The sequence below is a fragment of the Ochlerotatus camptorhynchus genome, unplaced genomic scaffold (genome assembly GCF_037179485.1).
Source record: "Ochlerotatus camptorhynchus isolate MF236.1 unplaced genomic scaffold, CSIRO-AGI_Acam_v1.1 ptg000503l, whole genome shotgun sequence".
Taxonomy (NCBI): domain Eukaryota; kingdom Metazoa; phylum Arthropoda; class Insecta; order Diptera; family Culicidae; genus Ochlerotatus; species Ochlerotatus camptorhynchus.
The window spans coordinates 1,578,326-1,600,722 of record NW_027040988.1 but is presented as its reverse complement, the minus strand read 5'-3'; the positions used below and the strand labels follow the sequence as shown (position 1 = coordinate 1,600,722).

Genomic DNA, 22,397 nt, shown 5'->3' with positions numbered 1-22,397 from the left:
ACGTCCCAACTGGAACTTTGCGTTTGTTTTAAACTTTCATTTCATTTGCGATTTTGAGACTACCGTCGTTACTTGTAAAATGGTGATTGATCAACATCTGTTGGGAGTTGTGACTTTCAATTTATTGAAAGACAGCGTTTGCCATTTGATAGATTTTTTTAACACATATAAAAGACAAACAGAAAGTCTGTTAGCTCAAATGAGATTCAGTTTATCTGCCAGAATGCTGCAACATCCAAATGTTATACGGTGTGAGACGCATTTTGAAGTTTTTTAGACTGGTTTGTTATATGAAATATATTTTAATTAAAAAATTGTTGTTCCGGTATCTGAAAAATAAATATTATTGAGTAACTCGAAGTTAAGTGGATATATTTGGAACCTTATTTTGAATAGAAAAGACAATTAATTTTAAATTTTGAATATAACCTTAATTAAAAAAAAAATCATAATTAATTGTATATTGCATTATACAATAACGTACAACAACAGTACAATAACGTAGTTCTACATCAATGCATTATGCGGTCGTGCTTCGGACACAACCCTTAGCTTTTTTCCAATCTGTCTCATTCGACCAATATCTTAGAACATCCATAAACATCTCCAAACTTCCGAGAAGACCCTGAATATTTTCTATTAGTTTTACATCTGTGCGAAACGAAGTTTCCAAAATTTTCAGGAAGTTCCTGAAACACACACTGAAGTTCTAAGAAGTTTTATGAACTTCTACGCAGTTTGCTGAACTGTTAAATAGTTTGCCGAGCTCCAATGAAGATCTTTTAACCTTTATAAAATTCCCTGCACTTTTTATATGTTATACGAAGTTCCTCGAATGGCTACGTAATTCGCTAAACTTCTAGAAAATTAGCTAAACTTCTATGCTGAATACTGAACTATGCCAAGTCCATTAAACTTTAACAAAGTGCCCTGAAGTTAAAACAAGGTCCCGGAACTTAAATGAAGTTACCTAAAATTACTCAACGTCCAGAGATGAACCACCCAACGACTGAAAGTCTTTCTAATAAAGATAACTAAGTATGTAACAAAGTTAACTTCAACGAAGTTCTCCACATTTGTACAAAGCTTTCACTGTTACGAAGTTTCCCGAGAGGTTTGAACCTAGTTTACGAAAAATCCCTGAACTTCATCGCAGTTTTCCGAGTTCCTGCAAAACTCGTGGAATTTGTCTAACACTCGCTTGATTTATACGAAACTGAAGTTTTCTGAAATTGTACAAAATTTGCTGAAGTTCTAAGTTCTAAAAAAATCTCTGCACTTCTATGAAGTTCTACGAAGTTTACTGATCTTCTAACAAGATCGCTGGGCTTTTTCTATGATAGCTGACGTCCTAAAACACAGCTTCCGGAACATCTACGAAGTTTTTTTTAACAACGTTCCATGAACTTTAACGAAGCTCCCTGATCTTCTTAGTCTGATGTTCTTTTAACTTCTACGAATTGCCCTTGATTTCTAAGAAGCTTCCCGAACTTCTGTAATTCAGTAGACTAAGTTTTACAAATCCAAAATATTGAACACCTTTCCCCCCCGCAAATTTTTAAAGTAGCGCGGAAGACATGAGAAGACATTTCTTTTTCAATTAATTTATTTGGTTGGCTCAATTGTTTTAGCTTTACGGAACCGATATACACGTTTTTTTGATGTTTAACTAGAATGTGAAGATTTTTTCTTAATAAACCTGGTATCGCTGATAATTGTGGCTTATAAAATTTTGAGTAATAATGTTGAAGACTGTATACTTTTAGGCTTTCATCTAGAAAAGTTGCTGTTAATCAATTTAAATCAAAATCATTCAAATAAACGGCGCAGAAAAGGTAAACGTTTAAAATTTTTAAATCACTATCGTTGGATTATTTCCAGTGTCACAGAGGTGAGGTGAGGTGAGGTCAGGTCCTATCTGTATTGATGCATTGATTCAAAAGATTTTATCTAAATTGACGTCATCAAGTTTCAAATACCTACACCGTCGATCAAAAACCTAAGTTTCAAACGATTATGTTTTGTTTATTTTCAAATGATTCTTAAACGATTTGTTTTGTTTATTTTCAGATTCACGGAATATATTTGCAAGGTGGAAAACTTTAATCCGCTGAACACTGAAGTCTGCGGCCATATAAAGTAAGTAGTTACATTCTATAAAATCCACTGTTCTTGTCATACCACTTGATGCACCTCTATTCTACCACGAAATGCATACAATTATGAATATTGATGTGATCTTAAATGCTTCCATTTATTTAAAAAATCCATCAACAATGATAACAACATTCGCATTTCCATTTGCATTTGCCAATGGCTAGATCTAATATTTCAACGGCTTTGCATTGCAAACTCGTCAATCAGATACGAAAACACAACCAGCACATGCTCCGGTCGGCGTGTCCGGCGACCGGTCATGTCTCTTTGTCAAAGCCCGATCCAAAGTGACGGAATAACGAAAGTAAAAAAAAAAAATCACCGCTGCACTAACCGATCGAACCGTTTTGAAAAATAACTTGCCATTCTTCGCATTTTGTACCGTTCACCGCTTGCGCTAAATTTATTTACCCCACTGCACTGCTGCGCGCACCAACTGTCATTGATTTTACTGTTATTCGAAAATGAGAATAATAAAATGAATTTTATTCAAATGCGCAAATTGTGTGCTTGCGGCGGTGGTGGTGGCATACCGAATCAGTGCAACTTGGCACGACGATGGTGAACTTACCTGTTTAAAGTGTATTTTTTCCCATTTACTGTTTCTTTTGCACTTGCTTTTGGTTCTTGAGGTGCTATTTTCTGAGGTCCTGTAAAATACTGTGAACCAGTGGCAACAATATGTTTTTTATTGTTTTTGCTCGTCTCGTAAAACAACCGAATGAATAACAAATGAAATGAAAGATACGGAAAGGTTGTTGGCAGCAATGAATTCTGTGGACGGCTGAGATGCATTTGAATTTATAATTATTTTTCCGATTAACCTTTTACAACTTGTTCCATTTTTTACAAGGAAATTTAGATGAGCAAAGTACGGAAATTGCTTTTTAACAGCATTTCAAATTTGTTGAATTCATAGCTGCCCATAATCGAAGAAATGGCTATTATGCCAACCATGTCAAATCGCCAGTATCACGGGGTAGGTATGATCTGTATCCTTGATCGTGTGGTAAAAGATTGCTGTTAAACAGAAGGTGAGGATTGTCGATTGGAAAATCAAAATGGCTAAAATGCCATATAAAAATAAAGTATTGTTTAATATCTAATAGATTTTTTTTTTAATTTTAATCACAATGAAATGGTTTCCAATTGCACTTCTATTGATTATTATAGCTTTACATGCGATATTTTCGAGATTTAATTGATTTATGACTTAAAATATTTAAAACCCTTTTTACTCAGAATTTTGAGTTTGGCATTATACTGAATTATACTTTTCCGGGGCTTTAATTTTTCGTTGTTCAAAATTCTCCTGATATGAATTCCAGGATTAACTTCGAATCCTGTTCTGAAATAAACCAGAAAACACTCCGCGTAAAAATTACCGTTTAATTCATTTTGAAATTTCCTTGCAACCCCTTCTAAGAATTTAATTGGAATCCTTCTTAGAATTCCCCTGAGCCCATCCGGAGACTTTGTTTCCTTCGAAAATCTTTTCAAACATTTCTTTTAACTTTAATCAAAACAGCAGAAATCTTTCGAAATTTTATTTAGAAACCCCTTGGAGTATTTTAAAGAATTTTTTTCTCATTATCAATTTTGTTGGAGTTCTGTGATGAATGTTTTTCGCACAAGTGTTAAAATTATTGCCAGAACACTCTTAGTACTCTGTTTCTTGTTAAATTCTGATCATAATTCTCTTGCAATTCTTCTTAAAATTCATCTGTCATTTTCCTCATGATCCCCATACAAATCTTATCAGAATCTCGTAGGAATTTTCCGCAAAGTTTTGTTTTTCACAACTTCAAATCTTCGAAAATTACCTAAATTTTTTATTTAGAACATGCATTCTTGTCCACAGAAATCCCTCCAAATTCATCTAACAATTTCTAAGGTTTCACGTCAGAATAATTCTGGAACTCTGCTCAAAACTTGTCCTTCGAAAACTGTGTGGGAATCCTTCTCAATATTTGTTTGAAATCAACACTTTGAATTCTTTTAAATTTTACTAAAAAATCTAGGGTTTGTCCGCTAGATTCTATAGATTGCTCTGTAATTTGATATAACCCTTAAAATGCTTCTAAGTCGCAAATCTGTGATCTTGATTTTTTTTTTCAAAATCTCACATTTTAATTATTTTTTCTCCAAATCTTGCATCACGCAGATTGTTATCAAGCACAAATTTTGAAAAAAAATATTCTAGTTTCAGACTCTACAAAAATTTTAAAGTCTTAGAATCTTGGGAATCTTCTCAAATCAATCACTTTTTTTTTATCTTTTCAGTAAATTCCTTGGAGCACGTTCTTAAAAATGCGTTTATTTCCGTTTTGTTGTTGAATATTAACAACCCGGAATTTGTTAAAGATTTGATCCGGTAAAACCGGCAAAAAACCGGGAATTTAAAAAACAAAATATACTGGCAACCCTGCTGGTGCAACAGGTTCAAATTAATATAATAATAACAAAATTCTCAGAAGTCTAATAAATTTGCAGTTTTTGACAAAGTTGTTCTGCATAGTATTCCCAATATGTTTCAGAAATTTGGCGATATTTGAGCAATATTTGAATTTTCGGCAAGCAAAAGAGTAGGTTCGTTTCGTTCCCATACAAAACTTAAAATTCTCCCACAAATCCAGATTATAACCAAATTCGTTCAAATTTGCCACCGGAAGAGCAGTATGGAACAGGGGGTTGTGACCCACTATACACAGGGCTGGTAGCAGGTCACTTTTTAGTGACTTGGTCACTATTTTAAGCCAGTCACTAAAAAGTCACTTTTTACACCAAAAAGGCACTAAAGTCACTATTTCCCTAAAAATAGTCATCACTACTGAAATAGAGTGAAATTTAAAAATATCAACAAAATGCTTAAATTTAGTACTTGGCACTAAGAAAGTCTACAGTAGTTTTAACAAAATATACATATTTGTCAAAAAATTGAAAATTTTATCCAGGGTGACCAGACTGCAAAACTATTGAGAAATGCCTTCAATTTAGATTAAAAATCTGGGAAAGTATACCTCATTTTCCAGAAAATAAATTGTTAATCTTGTAAACTTTCCAAAGGTATTTGTTTGTGATAGATTTTCAATTGTCTTTCAAGTATGATTACGTACTTTAATAAATCCAAAGTAAATTTAAAGAGAATTGTATAGGATTCTAGGGATGAAACCAAGATATATCAGAGAAGAATAAAGACTACGAAAGTCTCATGTAAATTTAAGTGCTCTGAAGACCGATTTCTTCATCTCCGCTTAAATCTTAAGCCAGGTTAACCTATATAGTTAAACTAGGCTTAACACATACGAGCGTCGCTTTTGACTGTTGTTTAAATTATAAGAGACGCAAAATTCAGCTCCGAAACAATTTTGGTAATAATTCCAATATAATTGAGAGTGCATTTTAACGAGAGTTCTGAGAAGATTTCTATGATGATTGGATGAGGATTCTAGGTCCACTTCTAATAAGAATTCAAACTATTTCTGAAATTTTGCTTAAGTGAGCTCTGATGAAAATTCCATGAAAATCCCGTGAACTCCAAAGATGCGGATAGGATAGTTCTAAAAGAATTCTGGGGTGATTTCTGAAGATACCTCCAAGAGAATTCTAAAGAATTCGAAATAAATTCCGAGAAGTATTCCAATATTATCGAATTTTGAGGGTTCAATCTCAAAGGAATTATGAAAAGAGTTTCAAAGTTATTCTCAGATGGATTTTTGTTTTGAGAATTCTGAAGAAATACTATGGGAATTCTAAGGAGAATACGAATTGAATTTCCAATTGAATGCAGGGGAGAGGTCCAAGATTATTCTAAGCAGAAATTTATGAAATTTCTGAGGATAATTGCATGGAAATTCTAAGGAGAATTCGAATAAATTTAAAATGGATTTATGGAAGGAGCCTTCAGGAAGTTCCTTGAAGAATCAATAAAAAATCGAAAAAATGTAATTTAACTAATCATGTGTTATTACTTCATGCGTGAATTTAACGATTTACATAGTCGGAGATGCTAACATCAAATATCAGACTTAAAGTGGAGATTTTATACGATAGATGAGTTCCGTTATAGTACGACACTGTGAAAATTGTAAATGCAACGAAGAAAGCGATCAAAGGACAATTTTGAGGAAGGTACGAATCGGGTAGTTGTTTACGTCAGATGGCGACTTGAGAGTGAAACAATGGATAGAACTGTTTCCGCACATCGGAGGTACATGAGCAAATCGGCGATCATTCCTTTTGCCGGTGGCAGAGGGAAACATCCCTCACCATCCTTCATTAACGGATGGGCTTAATAAAGGAGATGTTCTACCCGATTCGTACCTTCCTCAAAATTGTCCTTTGTTCGCTTTCTACTTTCTGTATACAAATTTCACACTATAACGGAACTATCCTCTCTTTACTTTCATCTCTTCATCGATCGTATGAAATGTCCACTTTAATCATGACATTTGATGTTATGCATTTCCAACTGAGAAAATAATATATTTCCAAGAATTTTGTTGATTGTTCTGCAAAGAATTTCAAGAATGCAATAATATTATTTTTAAACCTTATTTGCCTCAAAGTTTAAGAGAAGGGGAATTATTCTTGAGATCATTCTGAAGAAATTCTGTAAAAAGTTCTAAGCGAATTATCAAAGCTATCTACCTAGATATATCAAAATTTTAAAGATTTCGAACGCAGAATCAAATTCAAGATCATAACAAATGGGAATTACTATTTTCTAGTCATCATGTATAACGTTAGTAAAAGTAAATTAATCAAATCACTTCAAATGCTCTTCACAGAAGATTCCGTTGTGAGAGTCGATTAAATTAGAGGAGTTTATGAAATTTCCATGACAAAATTTATTTCAATATCAAACCGTATTTGAATCTCTAAGTTACCATATAAATGGTTACTTATTTAGTATTTACAAGTCACTATTTGGTCACTATTTCCGTAATTTTAGTCACTAAAGTCACTACTATTATATCGCATCAGCACTACCAGCCCTGACCATACAAACTTGACCCACCCTATTGCTCATGTGTGTTCTATTACGTTTCCATCGAATAATGCTAAAACAAGACTAATAACTTTGAAATAGGCCAAAATCTAAAGCAATGCATTTTTGGTCCGGAAATCTCATAGGTGTTTATTGGCGTCTTTCAGTGAAACTTTTCCAAGCTTTCACCACCTACATTTCGAAGTGAGAACTACTAGAAAGAGGATAGTTTCCTAATTTTCCATGTAAAACAGACGCTTTTTGGGGCAAATCGGTTCATAAAGAAAAACTAATAATTTCCCGTCGAAAGTTTTGCTTGAATCGAGTAAGAAACGTGTTTGCAAACTAACTGTTATTATTTCGGTATGGATCGGAGATGTTTTCATGGAAAATTATGCATAACAAGTTTGCACCCACAGGTAGAGGTTACCTCCTGCGCAGCTGGATTTTTCGGAAATTGGTGAATATGTGCGATTTCCAGTAGGATGAAAGTTGAAATTAAGTGAATTTACTTAGGAAAGATTGCATCATGCTGTTGATAATGGAGAAATGGTTGTATATTCAATAAATGTTCATTTTGGCCTTTTATGGTAAACATATTGATACTCACAATTTTCGACGGAAAACGCAACGGAACTTGATTTACTCAACACGCACCATACTATAAAATGGTGCTAGATGGTCTTCAAAGTGATAGCAAGATGACAAATCATCTTTATTTTGAGTAATTGAGCAATTTACTTCTGTTTACATCATATTTACGATGCAGCATTGTTGGAGCCGCGAAATGAAATGAATATATCTAATGAAAGTTCAACTGGAAAAGTCAAAGATGCACATCAGTCTTATCGTCAAAACGTTTTCTTCTTCAATTCGAATGTTATATTGGTAGAATTTTACACAGGCTTGATGAAAGTTATGATTTAACGCTAATTTTCACGAATTTCATATGCAGTCGTCAACATTATCATCATCATGCAGTGGCGACATCTGCGTTGAGCTTTTACCGGAATCCTCCAATTGCGCAGTTGAATTTCGAGTTTATTATTGCGCAGTTGAATTTCGAGCTTTTCGTAACACTGTGAACTGGAGATTTGAATCGATGTGCTCAATTTTTAGATCCAATAAAACCACTATCCACTTTGCACAACGTTAGGCTTTAAAGCTGAAGAAACGCTGTGGATTTGGTTATTTTTCGAAATTTTCCCAGGATTCCCAAAAATAAGAAATCCTAAATCAGTGTGAAATGTTTTATCTTTTGCTTTCAGTGGATCCAATATAAATTCATAAATTCAACTACAGTTCCAGGTTTTATTATAAAAGAAACTTTGCATAATTGTTTGTTATGGGCACATTGCTGATTAAATTTGGTCATTATTATGAATTATGTATTTTTTTTTGCAAAATGGCGTATTCGATATTTTTCAATAAATCGTAACACGAAAACTTCACTTATATTCAAAATTACGTCTGAGACAAAATTGTAGGAAAAAAAAAGTCTTTTTGTGGAAAATATTCACGCTAAATTTTGTTTTGTAGTTTTGAAAAAATAAACCAAGAAAGTTAGAACAATTACATAACAAAAATGTTATTGTTTAATATTTATGATGTTTTTTTAAATGCTTATGAATCATGCATACTTTTGGAATATTTTTTCAAGGGTTTTACTTGGACACTTAAAAATTTACAAAAAATATAGAAAAACAATTTTTGAATTTGGTTGAAATCGAAGAAGGTAGAGTCAGATCGATTCGTCATTTGGCGTGGAAAAATTGATGTAAATTTAGGTGCTATGAGACTGACATATCCAAGCGTCAATTTTGACATAAAATTGAGTCATAATAGACGTGAAATTCAGCTCATTGAAACGTATTTTCGAACTTTTCAGTCTCGGAGCACTTAATTTTACATGACGTTTGTTTACGTCTCATCCTTTATGTCAAAGATGGATTCCGTCACGTGTAAGATTAGGTATTTCTAATAGCTAATTCGTTTATTATTCAGTTCCAACCGGGTAACAAGATTGGGTCTTCTTGTCTTCTGACCAACGTCAGTTTGCTTTTTTTTAAACCTAGCTCAGGTTGAGGTTCGCACTGATGAAAAGTTCGGTTTCGCACGGTTAGCTGTAGGCAGGCCGTCTATAGCACCGTTCTTACTTATATGTGATAATCTTCTCAACATAACGTTGTTAGGCAGCACTGGTGTTTGCACGTTCACGATGAGCAGAGAACCCTCGAAGTATCTCTCCTAATACGAAGAGGCTCCGGGTTAGTGTTTCAATTTCCTGGCTATTTATGGGCACCCGGGAATCGGGAAACATCTGCAGGCTCTTCTCGGAAATTTCAGATATTGTTTTTGGATATTCATTAGAATTAGAACTTCTGCCGGTCGAATTATGAAGCATAAAACATATTTCCGTAAATTTTATTTTTTTTTCTCCCGGAAGATTTGCACGAATTTTCCCCAGGCATTTCTCGTGATTCGCCCTGATTTCCCGGAAGATTTTTCCGATGTCTTCTGAAAGTTTCTTCCAACTTCCCCTTGATGATTTCGACCGGCTTCTTCAGATTCTTACGATTTTTCCCGGAAGTTTCGTCCAAATTTGCACGCAAGTTTCTGCCAACTTGCCCTGGAAGAATTTTCCAATTTCCACAAATTAATCAAACGAAGAAATTTCCTGGGTAGTGGGCTATTTTTAAGTGAAAATTTATGCATGGTTTCTGTACAAAACAAACTATATCCTGGGAAGTCAGACTAGGAATTCGATCGGGTCTTAGGTTAAGAGGACGACTTGAGCTGCGATGCGGCAGTGGAAAACATCTTAGTGGTATTTAAATCAGCGCTAATGATTATCATATAGGATCTCTAGAATTTTCTTAGTTTTGGGACAACGATTCTGAGTTAACTACATTTGGCCAAACGAGTTATTCGGTTATTCAATCAAATATAATTTGGTCAAATCTCCAACAATGATGGAGACGGCGTTTTATTTTATCGAACATTGAGTGTAGTCATTTAAGCTCAACTGGGTTATTTTGAAATGTTTGAATCATAAAATTAGCTCATATTTTTTTGTTATTTTCACTGAATCCAAAGCTTTGAAATGGTTATTTTGCTAAACACAAATTGTGGAGAAAAAAAATCTTGCTATGTAGAAGTAGTACAACTTTGAAATTAAGTACATTATAACACAAAGGTACAAGAATATAACTTCAGCCGAGAGAGAACCATCTGTACGATGTGTCTTGTTGAGTTCACTGTAGCGGTCACTCACTGCAGCTCATATTTTAATTGGTTCAATCTACCGCATTGTTCCATCTCAAACAAGTATCTTAAGCTTATCTATTCGCAACAAGATACGCACCACTTATTCAGATATGTTACACTTAATTACGAACTGATCCGTCATGGGAAGAGCTAACGAACGACAGCTTGGTGGTATTCCTCGGATATGGTCATCAACCGATTTGCCGTAAAGCCATTTCCTCCGCTCAATCTCTATTGTATGCAAATCGGCACTCCTATTGTACCAGATAATACCGCAAAACTGGTCGTTTAATTTCAACTGCATTCGTTTACGTACCGCCGCCCATGATGAGCTCGTACAAATGAGTGCACTGGTGCTAATTTTTCTCCGCGTAACAACCGGGCGAATTTTTTATATTTCTAACACGTGCAAAACGAGCGCCGGATACCGTCCTTTTTTTTTCTTTCCAGTCTCAATCAGAGCTCGTCTACTCATCCACGGATTGGATAGCTGCATATCTTGTGCAGAGCTCAGTTCAAGCATCAGCGGAAAACAGATTTCTTTAATTGATGCGTGTGTGTCTAATTAAAATTGCATTTAAATAATGTGAAATGAATGGGGATACAAACGAGGAGCTTTTACTTTTATGCCCTTGGCTATATTGCTCTCACCGTGACATTCACGTAGTGCCTATATATTAATCAAGAGTGCAAACGGGGGAAGCCTTTGTGCGAGATGAACGCGCTCCATGATTGTGTTTTATGGAAGGTTTCACTTTCAATTACAATAGCAGTGCTGTAAGTTTTCCAAATTTGGAACGCTTGGCTTAGCTGTAATTAAAACAAATTAAATCAAGTCGAAATTCTCCGGTCAAGTATGGCTCACTCTTGTCCTTCGCACCGTTATGTTCGGAATTTCATTCGAAACGACGGATAAACTCCTCCAATTCTCGAAATCGGGCGTACAACGCCATTTGACCTTCTGCGTGCGCTGTGTGGTACGGTGCTATTTGCGTACACAAATAGTTGCGATAGAATATCTAACAACACTCGTAAAGTTTATCTCGTACCTTCGACCGTACGCCAGTTGCCACCGCCAACCAAAGCGCCGTCGACAACGAAATCGATATTGAGTTTCGCGAGACGACCATCAATTTCCGCCATTGGCGGCTTTTCCATCTCCGCAGTCACCACATCCCAGTCAGTGGCAGTGCTGTCGGAGTGCCGGGGCAAACCAGGTCCCCCCCCCGTATGTGAAATCGTGTTGGTACGCACCGGTAATTGCTGTGTCGTGTGTGAGTACGAGCGTATCGAATGTTTATGTATACTATGTACAAAATGAATGTTATCATTCCATTGTCATCTCTGATTAGAGGCTTGTTTTATTCTATTTTTAGCTGAGGGTGTTTGATTATTCTATTATATTTGATATAATTTTATCAAGGCTGGAATTCAGGTTCAGAAGGTTCGAATAAGATGATATGACCATAACTAACGTGGTTACTTCTATGATTCCGTCCATTTGATTAGATTGTGTGCAATATTCAACGCCAATGCAGTAATGTTTTAAAAAAAAAATATTGTTTTTAAACAAGTACACTCAGGTATTTTTTACACGGGGATAAGTACAGTGTTAACAAAACCCTACCAAGATTTTAATTTTTTACAAATTAAAATTAGAAGTAGTGAAATTTTTGAATCATAAATCATATTTCAAATCTCCTTCTCCCTCTCCCCATCCATACAATTATCATTCACTAACCTCGAGAAGACCGCGAGTATTCGGTTCAATTCCTTTAACTTTAGATTTAAGACATTAACAATGTATAACGCAAAATGATAGCTTGTCTCTGTAAAGTTTATTAGATTGCGCCTGTACAAATAAAGTAATTAAAAAAAAACATACCGAAAAATATTTCTCAAAAATTTGATTTTGATGCCATTTGTATTTATAGCATGTTATCATCGTCCATATGGACATATGTATTTTAAAAAAAATATGTTTTTATACAAAAAATAGTGATTTTTTTAAAGAATCAAGTCGATAGGTTGCATCGTTATCGAGAAATCGTTACATACGTCCCGTGTAAATTGCAACTCAGCGGCACCAACCGTGTAAAAAATAACCGCGTAAAAATAGACTTGAGTTTATTTAGGATCCTAGAGTCAATTTTTTAGTAATATGTTTAACGGGAATATTTGCATTATTTTTTAGTCTTGTGACCGAATATCTGTATTTCGATTTGGGGGTACCTTGATAATGCTCGATAAATGTAGCATGTTTGAAACTCAAACAATTTAGTTAAAAAATATGAAACTTTGAATGAGTATATAAAGGGTGTGCATAGTTAAATTGCATCACCTTTAAAAAAGCTGTATTTTGTGTCATGGACGATGAAACATACGTAAAAGGGTACTTCTAACAACTACAACGATCATTGTAAGCGATTTTGCACGATGCAGAAACAGCCAAATTTGAATTTATACCACAACGTTGAGAACTTTGAATAAGAAAAAAGTGTAGAGCAATGTTCTTCCATCTTTTGGGTATGCATCAATTTAAAATTAATTTTGATTAATTTTGAAACGACTTTTGGCCTAGATACAAGAAATACCCCTCTATGCGTCGTTCGAAAATTCCAGGTGCATGCTGATTCCCCTCGAGCATTGTCCCATGTCTCGTGCCCATAGCGAGCTACTGGTCTTATCAACGTCTTGTGTATGGTAAATCTGGTCCTCACCTGGACCTCAGAGTCTTGTACACAGCAAAAAATAAATTTTAATATTACATCCAAGAGGATGCACTTCAATCATGTCGAAAATGTCATGTAATTTGTATGGCCACACAAATAAACAAATGCAGTAAAAGCAGCGTAATGTCAGTTCATGCACTGTATAAATGATAATTTTGTCTTGCTTGGCAAGTAATATTACACCATATTTTGACACGATTGAAGTGCATCCACTTTAATGTGATATCAACATTATTTTTTTTTGCTGTGTAGAGTCCGTAGCATGACTCCGGACAATTATGCGTCTCCGAATTTTTCTACTGCAGTTGTTATCTGAAGTTACCAATGAACAGAGGTACACAAATTCATCCACCACCTCAAACTCATCTCCGTAGATTTCTCACTGCTGCCTATACGACCCCTATCGCGACCGGTTCCTCCAGCCAACAGATAATTTGTCTTCGACGTCCTTCTCTACCTGGGTTGCCTGTTCTAGATGCACTTGGAGAGTTATTAATTGAGAGCTTGTCTATGCCAATCAATGCATGGATTTGTATATTATGCGGCAAGCACAATGATAATCTATGCCCAGGGAAGTCGAGAAAATTTCCAACTCCAGAGATTTCCTCGACCGAATCGGGAATTGAACCCGCCGCCTTTGTCTTGGTAAAACCGTGCCTTTACTGACTAGGCTATCTAAGACCCCTTAACCGATTTGCAATACAGCTAATTAGTAGGTTAATATATTTATTTCTTTATTTATTTATTTATTTATTTATTTACTTATACATAATTTATTCATAAAGGACTACTTTTTTTAAATTAGTGTGTAAATCTCCTTTATATAATTTCCATATACAGTGAAAATTTCCGTATAGTAAAGCATACAGCACTTCGTGTCTTCATGAACATTGGATTGCCATTCGTTCTACTCTTTTTCTCTCTCTCTCTCTCTCTCTCTCTCCTTTTCTCACTCGCTCTCTCTCTCTCTCATTCTAACTCTGTGTAGTCAGCTGTCAACTTAATCAGCATTACATCTCCCTATGACTCATGTCGCGTGGTTGACATTTTGAGAGCTAACCTCGGTATCCTTTTTGCGTTGATAGTCAGGCGGAAGGTTTGATGTATGTATTCAATTTCGATTCGACCATGGTGCCAGTTAACTGCGCCACCGCCTTCCACAAGTCCTTCGCCTCCACTTTGCCTACAAACAAACTGCGCCACATCGATTTTATTATTACACAACGTGCCCGGTCCTGAGTTTTGATCAGTGCATTTACACTCAAAGGTCGCGTTAGGAAAATGTTCACTTTTTGCTTTTGGTGAAGTGGGACAGCAAAAAAAAAACTACAGTTCAAAAAGTTGTAAATATCTAGTAGTGGCTGCAAAGTTTTCAGTTGCTCAAGTACAAGTGCAAGTTCTGTGCCCCGTATAGGAAGAAGGGGCTGGGGTTCGGTTGGCGGAACGACGGACGTTGATGGTGGTAATGAAAGTGAGGCGGAGTTACTGAAAAGCTTTTTACGACTGCCTTGACCCTCACAAAGTGTGAGTGTGCTGTTAGAAATTGAAATGAAGACGATGTAAAATGCCGGTCCGTGGCCACGGGTAGTTTTGAAAAAAGCGACGCAAACTCGATGTTGTCTCACGTTTTATATGCAGTTATTCGGTGTCGGTGTATGTATTGAATGGACGTCGTCGCGGTCGTCCGAGCGGAAAACGTTCATATTACCGAGTGGAAATGGGTGAAGTTGGATCCCACCTCAATAAAAGAAAAAATACAGCTTGTATAAGGCTGTAGCGCAGCGAAAAGCAGCGACTGAGGGCAGGTTGTTGGTGCATTGAGTGGAAGACAGGAATTAATGCAGATATATCGAAAGTAAGACATTAAACTGCCAGGTCTATTTACGAATATTATGTGCGAGGGAAATAAAAATGGGTAGGATATAAAAAGTAAAAGGGGAGTGAGCAGTGAGTTATCGAACGTAAATTCTGGATATCAATCGTAGACATCCGATTCGAAAAGTGGGAAAGGTGATGACTAATTCGAAAAGCAAACTGCACTAATTTATGACGTGCATTTGTAGTAAAGCAATAAAGGGGTTTCAATTTGTGGTTTTAATGTTATTGCGTGGAGATGTTCAAGTCTTGTTTGTGTTAATAGCCTTGATCGTAACATCTGTTGGAGTGAATTTGGCCAGTCTCCTTTTTTTATTTGGAGGATGCAAAACCTTGAGTGTCTTTCGCAATGGCTGTATCTATGTTCGATGAACATAGTGCAAGCTGCATTTTATTAATTTCTCATTCATTCTTCACTAAAATTAATTAATTAATTAATTTATCTTTATTAGGGAGGCTTTCAGCCTGGGGCTGGTTCGCCTCCAACCTTCACTAAAATCCATAATGATGAATAAAATTGGACTAGAATGATATAATTGTTGGGACTCACAAACCAAGTCCTGCCCGTGGGCCGCACGATGGGCAGCGCTGGTCTAGAGAATTTGAAATATTTAATGCTGAATAAAGGATTTTTGGAACTTTCCGTTCATGGTTTTATCACTAGACTGGCCCACAAAAATAATAGGTTCTAATTTTCCACGGGCCGACCCCTAGATTTGTGCCGTTAGGTGAGAAAACTATTATCCGAAAGTTTCAGCTCATTTGATTCTAAGATGAGCTGGCACTTTTAGTTTGAATTTTGTATGGGGAATTTGGATCAAATACATGAAAAAATAACACCTCTACACTCTATCGATCGTAAAAATGCTTCCTTATTCTCGATTTGATTCAGATTTTCAAAACTTGTAGTTCAAATAATGAGTAACGACTTTGCTGAAGATTGTACCATGCATGGTGTAGTAATGAAATTTGGTTGTTAGCAAAATGCCTAAATCAAATAGCAGAAAAGGTTATCTTCCATTTAAATTAACTTAATTAATTTTGCTTTCTATGACAAATATTTATTACAAAATAGGTCATCCAAAAATTATGTAAGCATTTAGGGGGAGGGTTGTTTTAGATTTTCTTGCATGCTATGGAAAAGGAAATAATTATACACATTTGCTGGTGAATCCGTTGATCCCGCCCCAGGGCAACCCCTTTCTTTTGATAGCAACGGCAGGTCTATGAAATAATATATTATATAAAGGGTGTCCACGATGAAATTGCCACACACAAAATTGATTCGCAAAATTCGAGTTTTCATCCGATTGCCATCACATTTTCAGGGATTGAGAAATAACTATTAAACTTCATTTTACCATTTTACTCGTATTTTATTTACAGTCCATACGCAAATGCCCGCACCTTGGCCTTAACCCCGGCCATAAGATTCTGCACAACCTGTGAATCAAAAGGTTTTTGCATGTAAACCCACACTTTCTTCAGTTCCTCGACTGTCTTCACTACCTTAGGTCGTTTAAGAAGGTGCTGCTTCATAATCGCCCAGTACTTCTCGATGGGGCGGAGCTCCGGAGTGTTGGGAGGGTTGAACATTTTCGGCACGAAATTGACCTTATTGTCCGCATACCACTTCAGCACGTCCTTGGAGTAGTGGCATGAGGCCAAATCCGGCCAGAAGATTGTTGGGACGTTGTGGGCCTTCAGGAGAGGAAGCAGCCGCTTCTGGAGGCACTCTTTTATGTACACCTGTCCGTTCATCGTGTCCTGGGTCACGAAAGGTGCACTCCGCTTCCCGCACGTGCAGATGGCTTGCCAAACCAGGAATTTCTTCGCAAATTTGGACATCTTCTGAGTGCGGACATGCTCCGGAACGCTGAACTTATCCTTGGCCGTGAAAAACAGGTTGCCGGGGATCTGTTTGAAGTCGGCCTTCACATATGTTTCGTCGTCCATGATGAAGCATTCAACTTTCGTCAGCATATTGAGGTACAACTTCCTGGCACGGGTTTTGGCGGACTTGTTCTGCTTCTCGTCGCGATTAGGGGCCTTTTGTACCTTGAACGTTCGAAGCCCAGCCTTAGTTTTGGCCTTCTGGACAAAACTTCGGCTTAGGTGCAGCTTCTTAGCCACATCCCTAACGGAGGCGTTCATATTTCGGTTGAAGGCCCCAACTACGCGGTTGTGATTTTTGGTGTTGTACGGAATACTTTTTCCTTCACTTCTGGGCTTCCGATCGGTGGTCAACCGTTCCTCGAACCGCTTAATCACTCGCGACACCGTGGAATTCGCGATTCCCAACGTTTTAGCGATGGAACGATGCGAGAGATCCTTGTTCTCGTGATGAATGCGCAAGATTTTATCACGCACGAGCTGTTCTTTCGACTCCATTTCCGCGAGTTTTGATCACAGGACTTTAAAACTTGCAGGATGTAAATAATGCACTATGAACTAAATCCACCCAAATTTTCATTAAATTCTACCCAACGGTTAAAAAGTTAGAGCAATTTCATAGTGTGGCAATTTCATCGTGGACACCCTTTATTAGCATAACATGAATAAAAAAAGATCTGAAAGGTCCTCAACACACTGCTGGATAAATGGATTTCGATGTTTATCGATCGACGTACTTCGGAAATAAGAAGGGTAAAGAACTACTTCGGTCTAAGCGCCCATTTTGGGCCTATCCAGCAGAAAACATCAAATAAATCCATGCGTTAACAGGTAAATTATGCATTTGGTACGATACTTTAGTTCAAATGCCTCCGAACGAAGTCAATAAGAACGCGTGATATGAATGTTTGCACCCAATACTCTCAAATACAAATGAAGCGCTCCGACCGAATCAATATTTTTCTTTATCCGATAGGCCGAAGTGAATTCATTGGCATTTCAATGGCGTTTCAATTCGTTAGGCCGAATTTAGAATCCGTAGGCCGAGTTTGGCGTCAAGAAGCAGTGTTAGACTGTTGACAATATCTCAACGATAAAACATGAACTTATTCCTATTCAGTTTGGAATCAGAAGTGTAATTATACAGATATTACTGAAACAAACATAAAAAACCACATGAACAAAATACAAATTAAACAGAAAGTTAGTCAAACTTACAATCTAAGGTTAAAATTCTTCAAGGAAACATATATGAGTTTCATAAACTCCAGATCGCGTCTACCCAAAATATCCCGAACTGGAGCATTAGGTTGTCTACCTCGAGCCCGAAGGAAATCATACAGCTCAGATCTGACTCCACGATGCTCAACTCAAGACCAAATAATGTGATCTGCGTCCTGGTAACCTTGTCCACATTCACAGAGATTGCTGCCCCCAGCCCAACACGGAACAAGTGAGTGTTTAACGAGTAGTGATTGGACATGAGGCGAGACATCATACGAATGAAGTCTCGATCCACATCCAAACCCTTGAACCAAGGACTCTTCGACACCTTAGGATGATCGAATGTAGCCATCGTCCCTAATTCCCGGCATTTCATTTATTCTGCCAGCTGACGAGTGACTATTGACGATAAATGAAGAAAATTTCATCGTAGGCGATTTGTCGATCGTAAATATCGCCTTCCATAGCGCCCACCTTAGCAAGTGAGTCCGCCATCTCATTGCCTGGAATCGAGCAACGAGATGGGACCCAAGCAAAGGTGATGACAAAAGATCTTAAAGATAAAGCATTTAGAAGCTCTGCTTTTCCGGTCTCATAGAGTGAATAGCCTCGACAGAACTGAAACCATCCGTAAAAATAAAATAGTTATCTGGTGGGAGTGAGGCGATCGTTCCTAAAGTAAAGTATATTGCCGCCAGGTCAGCAATATATACAAAACAGGGAGCTTTTAAAATTATTGAAAACCACGTTTGATGATTTCTTCATACATATTATTACTTAAAACTTCACTCTATATTTTGGCCATGTTTTTTGTACCAGTCTCTGTGCGTCGATAGTATTTTCCATAAATGATTCCGAGGGTACAAAGGATCAACACTCGAGTAACATGTGAAAAGGGCCTATGAGCCAAATGTAAACAATGAATTTAAACGTCAGTTGCTCACGAATCACAAAATGCCCATGGAAACTAATGTCACATGTTGCTCTAGAATAGGGAAATTGAAAAGGAGTCTATATTGATTCCATACGAGAAAGCCACATGCTACCAGCAACATATCCTGATTAGTTAAAGTACATTACTCTAGATGGGAGCTTATCATCAATCATCATATCATATCAATGGTCGAAAGGTACAGTAGCAGCACCTTTCCTACCCATGTCTCCTCGAGATCGTTAAGTTGCCGATGACAGGAGCACATACAACAACAGGCAACAATAGCTGCAATTTCCAAACCTATCAACAAGATGCTTACGTCAGAGGACAACTTGAGTGTAAAACAATCGATATAACTGTTTCCGCACATCGAAGCTACATGAGCAAATCGGCGATCATCTCTTTCGCCAGTGGTGGCGGGGGGGAGATACCCCTCACCATCACTCCCCAACAGGGGAATTTGGTAAAGGAAATGATGAACCCGATTCGGGCCTTCCTCAAACTTGACCCTTGCTCCTAGGTACAATTTTCACACTGCCGTACTCTAACGGAACTATCAACTCTATACTTTCATCTCCTCATCTTTCGTATAAAATGACTACCTAGGCGGGATCGACTGTTACGAACTATGTTGGAGGTTATGTGTCTTTCAGTCTTTTGATGCTCAAAAATGGGGTTTTAAGTTTTCATCTGACGTTTCGGCCACATGTATTGTGCCTTTTTTCAAAGCATTAACTAAATTCTGTTTTAGTTAATTCTTTGAAAAAGGCACAATACATGTGACCGATACGTCAGATGAAAACTTAAAACCCCGGTTTTGAGCATCAAAAGACTGAAAGCCACATAACCTCCAACATAAAATTACTTCTTTAAGTCTGATATCTGACGTTAAGCATCTCCAACTATGTAAATCGTTAACTTCACGCATGGAGTAATACAAATATGATTAGTTAAAGCACATATCCTGTTTAAATAGGGTAGATAACTTAGGCACAAGTGCCCATTTCCGTCATATCGAGCAGAAACGAAGTATATATCAATTAATTCGACGTGAACGAATCAATCATACGTTTGGTACGATAGTTTAGTGTAAAAGCTACAGAATAAAGTCTATAATAACACAAAATATTCTCCATTCAATTATTCTCATAAATAAGAGAATCACTCCCAGCAAATTTTTTTTCTCCCCTCATCCGTATGCCGAAGTGAATCCAATAGCCGTGTGAATTGAAAATTTAATGACGGAATTGGAATCATGAAGTAGTGGTAGACTTTTTACTATATCTCAACAATCTGCAACTCTTTATCGGTACGTATGGAAAGGTAAATACATTTAAACGTCTCTTTGATGGAAACATGCCATTTTTGTTAAAACCCGTTCAAAAAGGGTGGTTATGGGTCCTGAATAGATTCGTAGCGTGCGATTACGTAGATTTTTTAAATTCAAATTTAATGGTTTCTGTTTAATATCTTCATAATGAAGCGACAGAGCAGGATGGTATTTTCGGCAAATTTTCTAATTTGTTTGCTTAACTTTTACAAAAACGTTAAAACCTACAACTATCTTTTATTTTTATAAAAACATAATTTGGTGGTAAAAATCGATTTTTATATCTTTTAAACTAAGAAAATCAATATCTTGTAAACTAAAGCTGCTACGATTTTGACATGTTCACGAGAGTTTTATTTTTTTGACAAATAAACAATTTTGTCGAAGACACCAACTCTCAATGAATTATAAAAAAAAAACATTCGATAGCAGTTTAGTACAACTTTAGTTCATTTCTCGTTTTTTTTCTTTCTTCAAAATATAGCGCTTTTTATTCCAAAAATCATTGCCCAATACACCAAGTCACTAAAATGACGCGTTTTGAAGCTATTAATTTTGTTCCGCTAGATTGCATTCCTGGAACAACAAGGTGTGGAGAACTAGCCATCACGTATGTGCTGGTAAAGGTAAAAATGTAAACATTGCGGGACGACGTGATAACACTCGAAAGCAACTTTGCGAACTATAAAGTAAAACAAATCCTAGCTCATTTGCATAATGATTGCGCTTGATTGTATTATTTTGTAAAGTCACTGGGAAATGTCAGCTGGCGTTTTGTATTTTTATGATAGCTCTTTACTTGAAAACGGTCAAAATATCACCGGCAGGCTGCTTTTTCATGGTACAGGGTGATTCAGAATAACTTGAGTAGAATATCTGCTTGTATTGATAGTAGGATTTTAAATTTAATTCGTTTTCGATTTCAAGCAGCCACGAAAGTGAAAATGGAGTATGTGTTATCTTTTAGAAACTGAAATCTCTTCGAAAGAATGAATCAATCGCATCATTAAAGAGATAAAAAGGAACTATGCGTGCAAAATCCGTTCAATATTAGAGCTTAGACACATCGCCAGGACTCTAAAAGTGCTGGAACACAAACGTACGTGGCTCATTTTCGTGACAAATGTGGCTGGTAATTAAAGGTAAAGGGAGAAATATTTGAATTAAAGTATGCTATGTTGAAGGTTATATATGTAGTATATCTGGAATATACTGATATCAAAAAATCTTGCAAGCGTTTCAATCGTTATGACCATTTTTAAAAGCGACAGTTATTCCGAATCACCTTGTATACAGTGTGATAATTCAATAATCAGTCAATTATCTCAACGTTCAGTGGAAGGACATTCATAAATTTTAGAAACATACAGACATTCTATATTGCATATTCCATTTCCTATGCAAACGCTTATCGAAACAAACGTTATGACGTCACTATAAGGGTGATTGAGCGAACGAAAGAAACGAATCGTGCAAAGCGTAATGAATGCCGAGTGAAAAACGATGTGCACCAATCCATTAAGCCCTTCAATTTCACACCTTGTATAGGGGGAGAGGTAGCTCATCGATTCTTCCGGTTCGCCTCCTAGCATCGTGCTATAAGGTACCAGGCGATAACCAGGGTAGTTGATCGATAGCTCGATGACGTCATTTCGTTGGCGCCTGCAATGGAAAATTCTCATAGCAGGCGTTGACGATGGGACGTTGTCGAGTTCTTGAATAGCAACTATCGTGGTAACTCACCGATTACCTGTCGATCTGCCAAATTTGGAAAGACGTCTGCATTGAATTGTCTCATATAATAATATTCCGCCCACTATATCACAAGAAATTGCGAGTAGCTGAGTGGAATGGAGATAAGTTAAGCATTGGGTATAGGACCAAGTCTCCCCTGGGTGGTGCCAAAAGATGAGCGCAATAGAATCATCAAGTTGCCATAAGGCACGGAATAAGACTATTGCATGGCTGGGTAGTCAAAGTCTTCCATTCGTTAGT

General features: G+C 36.8%; 1 protein-coding gene across 4 annotated transcripts in view; it reads left to right on the top strand.

The window, feature by feature from the left end:
• gek (serine/threonine-protein kinase gek) overlaps positions 1-22,397 on the top strand; it is a 162,478-nt gene that overhangs the window by 52,809 nt on the left and 87,272 nt on the right. For all 4 annotated transcript variants that reach the window (XM_065235686.1, XM_065235685.1, XM_065235684.1 and 1 more), the window contains exon 2: positions 2,071-2,139. The gene's annotated coding sequence lies outside the window, so the exon portion shown is untranslated. The remainder of the gene's footprint in view (positions 1-2,070; positions 2,140-22,397) is intronic.